Below are 9,337 nucleotides of genomic sequence, written 5' to 3'. Positions count from 1 at the left end.
ATATATATATATATATATATATATATATATATAATCTGCATTCTTCCCTTATATATAACATGCGGAAAGGAGTTAGTCAAATTGGTTGATTTTTAAAAAAAGTTTTAGCTCTACAATATTGAAAGTGTCTAACATCTAAAAACTGAACAAGCCTCAAAAATCTCAAGCCGAAACTAACCGGTTTGTCGCCCGCTCGACATTCTCAAGGAAAATCACATCTGATTGGACGATGGAGTCTAAGCGTGGTAGATCTGTCCAATCAGAAGCGTCGTCTCATGCGGTTGCCGGAGGCGCTGTTGAGCCGCTCTCCGTCAGACAGTCGTCTCTCTCTCTCTCTCTCTCTCACATACACACACACACGAGACTCTGGAGCCGCGGCGACCCTTCACACTACATGACAACAGTCTAATGCGCTATTCTGTGAACAAAACCGCTTGTTTGGGAGTATTCATACACTAATTGGACTAAAGGGACGGCGTATCTAACTGAAGAGGTAAGCTAAGTGACTCTTTAAAGTTGTTTGGCCGTTAAAACGCGGCGTAAGTGGTGTTTGCAACAGGTTGCCTGGGAAAGAAAGCAGCGCTGCACTTCGGGAAGTGTCCAGCTAACGTTAGCTGTGTTAGCTATGCAAATATATTTAGCAAAACACTAAAACAAACTCATTTCTTTGCAATAAAGCTCTATAAACATCAAAGAGACGATTTATAGGATTTTTAAGTTTTGTGTTTCCCTATTTTTGGAGTTTTGAGGGCATACCAAGCTCATACCACGGCTGTCTCTCAAAACCTAATGAGCTGCCTACATAGGCAGCATTTTTAGGCACCATAGGCGCGTTTATTGACCAAAAAGTGGCAGCTCACCAGGTCTTGAGTCAGTTACCCTGCTGCTTTGGATTAAGTTACTATGAATGGGAAGATAAAGGCTGAAAATGGCAAAACTAAGGATTCATCCAGCTCTTCAAACAGCCTGTTGAAACTGCGTGGAAGTTTCTTTAATCGATACACGCACTGCCATTGTTCATCTACCTTCATTACAGCCATTAGGACACAAATGTCGCATTGTTCCCTTCGGGAACGTTCAGAAATCTGATATCACTGACTCTTCATATTCTCTCTGGAGTGATTACTGGGATACTATGGATCAAAACTGACATGGGAAGGGCGTTATCGTTTTATTTTATGGCTGAATTGCCTTGGGGAAGTATAAGGGAATATATTTCACCAGTCAGACACGTATCTACCGTTTAAAAGTTGATCATTTTTGCATTATTAATGAATTGAAGAGCGTGTGTCATTCATGAAAATGGCCTCGGATTCTAGACACTCTGCCCTGTGTTTACTAGGCATGTTAAAAGTGTTTGTGCTTATAAAATTGAGTGTTAAGTGTGCTGGCTTATTTTATCAACCTCCTTTTTGCATATACAAAGGACACTTGACAGTTTGATGTGCTAGTGAAAGAGAGAAAATAAAGCTTGAGTTTTTCTATGTTGATCTATTCTTATGTTCTTAGATGCAAACGTTCACACAGAGTGACTTACTCAACTTAACTCAAATGTTTAGATATATATTTCATAATCTCAAATTGTTACCTCACTTTTAGATATATATATATATATATATATATATATATATAATTTCCTTGGTTTCAAGGTTCCCACATTCCTGGAAAACCTGGAGGTATCAAGCAATTTCAAAATCTGTCTGATTTTTATATCTGCAAAAGCCATGGAAATTAATAAAATCTACATAGGTCATGGAAATTTCACTCAAATGTTTTCTAGTTATGCTCAACCTAAAGTTTTTCTTTGCATAGAAAAAAGTCATATAATAATGCTTTTACTAATAATGCTTGGAATAGTCATAAAAATCTTTGGTCAGAACATGTGGGAACCCTACAGTATTATTAAAAAAGCAAACAAATAAAATGTTGACAAATATAAATAACGTGAAAGTCTGTGAGAGTGTGACAGTTGACCCATAGACTTCAACTGTAAGTGTTTCACTCTCAACGTTTTGGCTTGTTTTTCTTTGTCTTGTAGATGTTCCTTTTTATATGTCACCTAGTCACCAAAAAGTCCTAGCAGGGCCTGGCTGTTATCCATGTCTTCGTTCCATTATTAGGAACACAACTGACAATATTATCATTTTCTCAGATCACAAGCTGACTGCTCTGTGTTGTTTAAAGATAAGTCTTCACTGCATGCTGTGATATAATTCAGCTTCAGAGGTGGCCGAAGGTAACCTGTATCAGCACCGTCACAGAGATAGCTAACCTTCCCTGCTCTTTATGCATATGTTGAAGTCAAAGATCATTTGTTCCATAAAATAATTCAGGGCAGTTGATGATGATGTTAATGGGTTATTTATGGCAGTTGTGTTTGTTTAGTGCAGGTGTGGAGTTACTGCACAAATAAATTATGCTTTAACAGATGATAGAGGTTTTTGGCTCTGAATCAGATGGGCTTTCTTTCAAGGAGACAGTATCTGTTTTCAGAGTAGAGCGAGAGGTGTTAATGCCAGCATGCTCTCGAATCATATTACCTCACCGCCACAAGATATATATTTCATAATCTCAAATTGTTACCTCACTTTTAGACTAATTAATTATGGATTAATTAAAAAAAAAAAATCTAAATTCTGAATTAAACACTAGCTAATCTATTGAATTACCTCACCGCCACGTTCCTTCAGTGAGTCTGGCCTGTCAGACTGATGAAATCTGATGGCCTGATGGATATATTGTAGGATATAGCATACAGTGGGACTCAGTGGGTTTAAATATAAATAATAATAATTTATATCTTAATTAAATTATTTAATTTATATTAGGGCTGTCAATAGATTAACATTTTTAATCAGATTAATGACACCCCTTTTTCTGTTATTCATTGCGATTATTTGCACACTTCATGAAATTATGCAAACACCATTTATCTTCTTTAACACGTTAGTTTGGTCATTTGCTATATCCAGCAAAGTAAACCAAAAGATTGAAAAGTGATTTTCACAAATCTATATTTTCTGCAAGTTTTTTTCAAGATAAATTTAGGACAAAAAAGGACACTTGGAGACTCCAAAAGTACACCAAAGAGCCAAATGATATAAGGAGTCTATATAATTGATACATGTGTGCACATACTTACTGTATGACTCCTGTATATCACTGTATATCTCAGTGATATACTCCTGTATATCACTGCAGTCGTCTTTACCTTGATTACAATCCTCGTCCATCAAAACTTTACTAGCGAGATGCTGGTTATCCAGCCGAGAAAAGTAGTTTGTGTCTCATCTGGCCATACAGCGGTGGGATGTTTTGACATTACGTTGAGTCTGGGCTCTTGGTCTTCAGAGACAATCACAGAATATGACAGAGCTCTTGTTTTAAAGTGAAACACACTGGAATAATTCACTGAAATTGCAACGTGAGTCTCTATTCTCTCTGCCATCTCTGAGGTAATCAGCCTGGTTTTCTTTACATTAGCGCTGTTTTGGACCGATTGTCTGAATGCATTTGCTTACTAGATCATTGGACTGAAAACTTTCAGTTTAGAGGCTTAAAATGATCTGATCGCAAACAGAGAAAGCAAAAATTGGGTTAAAGGATTAGAATATAAATTGTGCTTTAGTAATTTTGTGTTAATTTCATAAAATTATTTTACCATGTTAAGGATTATTTGCATTATTATTTATTGCATTATATTTTAATTATTGCAAAATTAATTGCACGCGTTAACATTGACAGCCCTATTTTTTTTATCCATATAATAATTAAATATAATACTTTTCGTTTATAGTATTTTTAGTAATTGTGTAAAAATGTGTAAAAAGAACTTAACGTGTTATATGCACTACCATTCAAAAGAGTTGTTAATATTTTATTTTGTGTGTGTTTAATTTATTTTATGCTCACCAAGGCAGCATTTATGTAATCAAAAATACTGTAAAACAGTAATATTTTGAAATATGATTACGTTTAAAATAACGATTTTCTATTTGAATAAAAATAAAATTTATTATGTAATGGCAAGGGTGAATTTTCAGCTGCCATTACACCAGTCTTCAGTAGAGATGCACCGATTGACCGGCCAGTGATCGGAAGTCTCGAAGAGTCTCATGTCTTGCCGATTCCGAGCCGATCCTTTTATTGCCAGCAATGACGTCACAGCCACGTGCACAATCACAGTCGCGTGTAAACCATAGACTGTAAAAAAAACAGGTGTAAACATGTCCTTTCGCGTGAGAATGATTCTAATTTTAATTGCATTCAGTGTAAACGGCGACTGATAATGCATTTATGTCGTGCCAGATGAGGCTTGTACAGCCTGAGTGAGTGTGTGTCCCCGAATATCAATATCAACATGATTGCAATGTGACACTGATTTATACAATAGTATTTCAATAAACCATAAGTTAAAATTAAGTGATTTAGATTTTAGACAAAATATTGACTGTTTTTGCTCAATTTCGCTGACGAAAATAGTTCTGATCAAAGCCACAGCAGGACTGTTGTGTGTCTCCGAGCAACACACAGCGGTGTTTCGTTACTGAATGAATCCACATTTTTTAATTAATCGAGTGAGTCAATGATTCAGTGGCCCATTCATAAGGACAGGCACTTGCCTTGTTTCTGAATGAATTAGCCGTTTGAATGAATCGGTTGAATAAATGACTCAGTCATTAAAACAGACATTCGCCGCCACCTACTGGCGGTTTAGTCATATTTAAAAGTATCATTGCATTTTTTCAACATTTATTTGTATGTTTTAAAAAATATGTAAAACATTAATCTTATAAAATTATTTATGCATTTGACATTTTGCAGTGTAATTGCATTTATGGCACCTCAGCTTCATCAAACTGTCTGTGCTTCTGTTTCCTCAGCAGTGGCAGGGCTCTACAGTGCGACCATTTCAGTCGCATTTGCGACTGAAAACTACTGCGTGCGACTACGAAATTTTTTTAGGAGCACCAGTGCGACTGACCCGATCATCATCTATTCTACTTGTTCTTATTCTGTCGTTTTAATTAAAAATTTTAAAAAGCTTATAAAATATAATTTTTTTAATAATTTGACAAAAGATGACATACTTTTAATGAAGTTAGAGGAGTCAGATATCACCTCGTAATGGGAAGGCTACTTTTTGATAAAATTTTGGATAATTGTTTAGAAGGTGCTCCTAAAATTTTGAAAGTGCTCCTACATTTTTTAAGTTAGGAGCACACGTGCTTCTAAAAAGAAAAGTAAGCGTAGAGCCCTGAGTGGAAAGATGGAGTTTGTTAATACTAATTTAATTTGAATGGTAACAACTCTACAGTTTCTTATTATTCTAACTGAATTAATTGAAACAAAGTAAGAATTTGATGTGAAAGATGACACATTTAATAAGGTTAGGGGGAAAAAAATATCCATTTATAAACATAGTTGGAAAAGAAAAGAAAGAAAATTGGTATCGGCAGGTCACACATTAAAAAAATCGGAAATCGGAATCGGCCAAGAAAATTGCAATCGGTGCATCTCTAGTCTTCAGTCTCACATGATCCTTGAGAAATCTAGTATATAAAAATATTCTAATTTGCTGATTTTGTGCTTATGAAACATTCATTATAATTATAAATGTTGAAAACAGTTGTGCTGCTTAATATTTTTGTGGAAATGGTAAAAAAAAAAATTCTTCTCCAGGATAATGCTACATACAAGTATTAATTTATAAAATAAAAAAAAACCTTGCTGACCCCAAACCTGAGTTGTAGTGTATATATTTAGTCACCCATGCTCTAGATATTGCTTTGTTGCTTTGCATTAACTATTGAAATACCTGTATTGGTCAAGCACTAGTTCATTTCCACACTAGTGACAAATACCAGCATTAAAGGTTATCAGCAAGCAGGGCTCGAAATTAGTGCTGGCGGTATACCGGTTCATACCGAATACCGGTGTTTATTTTTGTTATGATATGAATTTTTTAAATACCGCAATATGTCAGCAGTATAATATACTAATAGGGCATTCTAAGTCAATATACTGCAGTATTTCCTCTCTCAATCAGTAGAAAATATGGTTAACACCTGGTCATGAATGAACAAAAAAAACAACGTGAAACCGGTATAATTTTGAAAAATACCGTGATATAAATTTTTGGTCATACTGCCCAGCACTACTCGAAATTACTTTTTTTACTTGGTAGCACTGGTGCTCCCAACTTTAAAAAGTTAGGAGCACCAGCAAAAATTTAGGAGCACCCACCAAAAATTAATGAGCACCACAACTACAAATTATATATTAACATTTAATTTTTACATTCTTAACTTTAATGCAGATTTTAGATTGGTTAATATTAGCTGTCAATCACCCAGTCACTGCTTTCCGCTGTCAGGTGGCAGGGAGCTAACTACCGTGGGAAATGCAAAGGGCTGAAGAAGAGAGAAAATGAAAAGAACACAGACAGATTTCTTTTGTAAACCACATAAATTAATCTGAGTTTGGTTAAACAGAGAGAGAGAGCTACTCTTTGGCGAGGGTTAGGATGGTGTATGCGGTGTTCAATTTTACATTCAGCTCTGCCAATTGCGCGGAACGGCTGGCAGCTAGGGGTGTGCGATATTGACAAAAATTATATATCTATTTTATAGGATTTTATCAAAACTGCAGTAGGTGGCAGCAAGTCACTGTTAATAACTGCGATTGAACCGAATCATTAAACGGTTGATTCATTCAGGAACGAAATGCCGTCATGTTGCTCAGAGACGTGAAACAGTGCTGTGGCTTTATTTGGAATTATTTTTGTTGTCGAAACAGGAAATAGGGTGTCTAAAACGTAAGTCTTAATATTAACTTCTTGTTTATTGAACTGTTGTATAAAATCAATATCACATTTGTAATCATGCTGACTTTTGGAGGAAAAAACAGCACTCTTCGTGTGATATTAACTATATAAAATGATATAAAGCCCCCATATCTTGAATTTTGTGAAAATTTAGAATTTTTCATTTTTAATAGACTGAATCATGCAGTGAAAAAAACGCAGTCTAAAATCGCACGCACACTAGTCTAACCTAACTAGACTTCATCACGTAATGTATGTGTGCACTCTCTGTAGGTGTTTTGTTTGGTTTTTGCAATATACTCAATAATGTCAAATCGCACATCGTTAAAACAACAATTACGATATTATCGCAGACCCCTACGTGAGAATCCTGACGATTAAAAGCCTTTACGATTGAACCTGATGATCCTGAACATTTTGTCACACACTTGTCCCTGCATTTCTTGTGTTTGGCACTCTCTCTGTGTTTAACCAAGCTCTCAAGCTTAAAATGTGTAGATTCGGTGGCGAATGCTGTTAGTGTTACCTGCAAACTCCGTCCCACAGGCTTTAAAGTGAATGCAGTGCATAGAGCACAGTGCATTTTCATAGCGGAGCCACTCGAAGTCTTTCAACTATTCTCTCCGAAAACTGTACGCCGCCTTTTCACATTTACCACATCACATGATCGCTATCTCGTTTCTTTTAATTTTCTCTCTTCTTCAGCCCTTTCAGCAGTGACTAAGTGATTGACAGCTAATATTAACCAATATAAAATCTGCATTCAATTTAAGAATGTAAAGATGAAGTTACGTAACGATTGATAGAACGGCAGACCAGTCACTGTATCAGCACACAGAAGTTCACATAACTGTGAACGTTTTTAGAGAAATGAAAACAGGTCGCACTTAGAGGTCTGCACGGGCTTTAAAGTGAAGCCCGAACCCGGCCCGTACCCGAGATCGTCTGACCCGACCCGACCCGAGCGGCACAGTTAAATTTAGAGCCCTGTGTTGTCGTGTGCAATAATGTGTGTGCGTGCGTCTATGAAAGCAGGGTAGCCTGCATATAGTTTTAGTTTAGCTATAAACCCGAGCCCGACCCAAACCCGAAGCTATTCATTAAACATTAACCGACCCGAAACCCGAAAGTATTTCGGGACCTGTCGGGCTCGAGTCGGGTAGCAGACCTCTAGTCTCACTACAACAATTATATGCACTCGCACAAATGCTCCCAAATATATTTTGAGGTCGCACAGATTAAATTATGGGAGTATATGCGACCAAAATGGTCGCAATTTCGAGCCTTGGCAAGTATTGTATAGTTGTGTGTGGAACTAGCAATAGGCTGATAGTCTCAAGTGTTTCAGCATCATTCTCAGATGTGTGTGATGCATTGATGTAGGAAGAGAGGTATGAAGGTGTAGACAGGAGTTTTTTATCACATGGACGGTGGTACGGAAAGGGACTGGGACCTCTGCCAGCAATGTACAGAACCACTGTGACCCATCTGTGTCCCCTGAGGAATTCTCAATATGCGCCGGCTCTTCTGTCCTGATGGACCGCCATGGGGAATTAACAAGCCCCAAACTCTCCTAGAGAGCCCATCCAAAATGCTAGGGGGCTACTGTTCGGTCTAGACCTGGATTTTCCCACTAGTTTTCAGGAGGCCTGTGAAGTACAATAACAACATGGCCCCTTCATGTTCAAACTAACGACCCCTGAAAGGAAAGCACTGAAAACTTGAAAACTGTTCTCATCACTTGTGTGAAATGTTTGTTTTGGCTGTTTGTCACTTGGCTAATGCTAGCTGTGAGGTATCCTTATTAATCTCTTGATTCCATTTGGGGTCTGTCAGATCTCTCAGTCATTGCAGGCTGGTCCAGGTACAGCAAGAGTGGATGAGCCACAGATCACCAGCACTGTGTCTAATAGGCTTTCAGTGCTATAAATTGTAACACATCAGCACACTTTTAAGCATACAGATTTTTTAATGCAGATTTTTTGTACAACTGTGCTGGTAATTTTACATTCTTATCACTATTTAACTGACTTTTCAGGTCCTAACTGTAGACCAATTAGTATACTTCCTATTCTGAGCAAGCTCTTGGAGAAGATTATTTTAAAGCAAATTTTACAATATTTTAGAATTAATGGATTACTTACTAATGCACAACATGCTTACAGACCAGAACACTCCACAAGTACCGCTCTTATACACATGACAGAGGAATGGTTAGTAGGGCTGTCAAAATGGCTGAAAAACTAAATTCGAATTTTGTACTTAAATATTATCAAAATTCGAATTATATTCTAATTTAAAATGCATAATTTCAGTTAGGGTGAAGAAAAGCTTTTGGATTCTCTCCTGAGGCCACAGGAGGGCGCATCATTCAAAGCATAAGATAACATGACTATGCGAAAAAAAAAGTGCATAATGTTTAAAATAATGGCAAATGGCAATGGTAATGGCAGTGGTATGGGGAAAAACCCGCCATAAAGTCTCGATATATGTTTTTTTCAAAGTTAAACT

The sequence above is a fragment of the Sinocyclocheilus rhinocerous genome, unplaced genomic scaffold (genome assembly GCF_001515625.1).
Source record: "Sinocyclocheilus rhinocerous isolate Xijiao unplaced genomic scaffold, SAMN03320098_v1.1 scaffold8, whole genome shotgun sequence".
Classification (NCBI taxonomy): Eukaryota; Metazoa; Chordata; class Actinopteri; order Cypriniformes; family Cyprinidae; genus Sinocyclocheilus; species Sinocyclocheilus rhinocerous.
The sequence above is the reverse complement of the archived record's forward strand: the minus strand, read 5'-3'. Positions refer to the sequence as shown.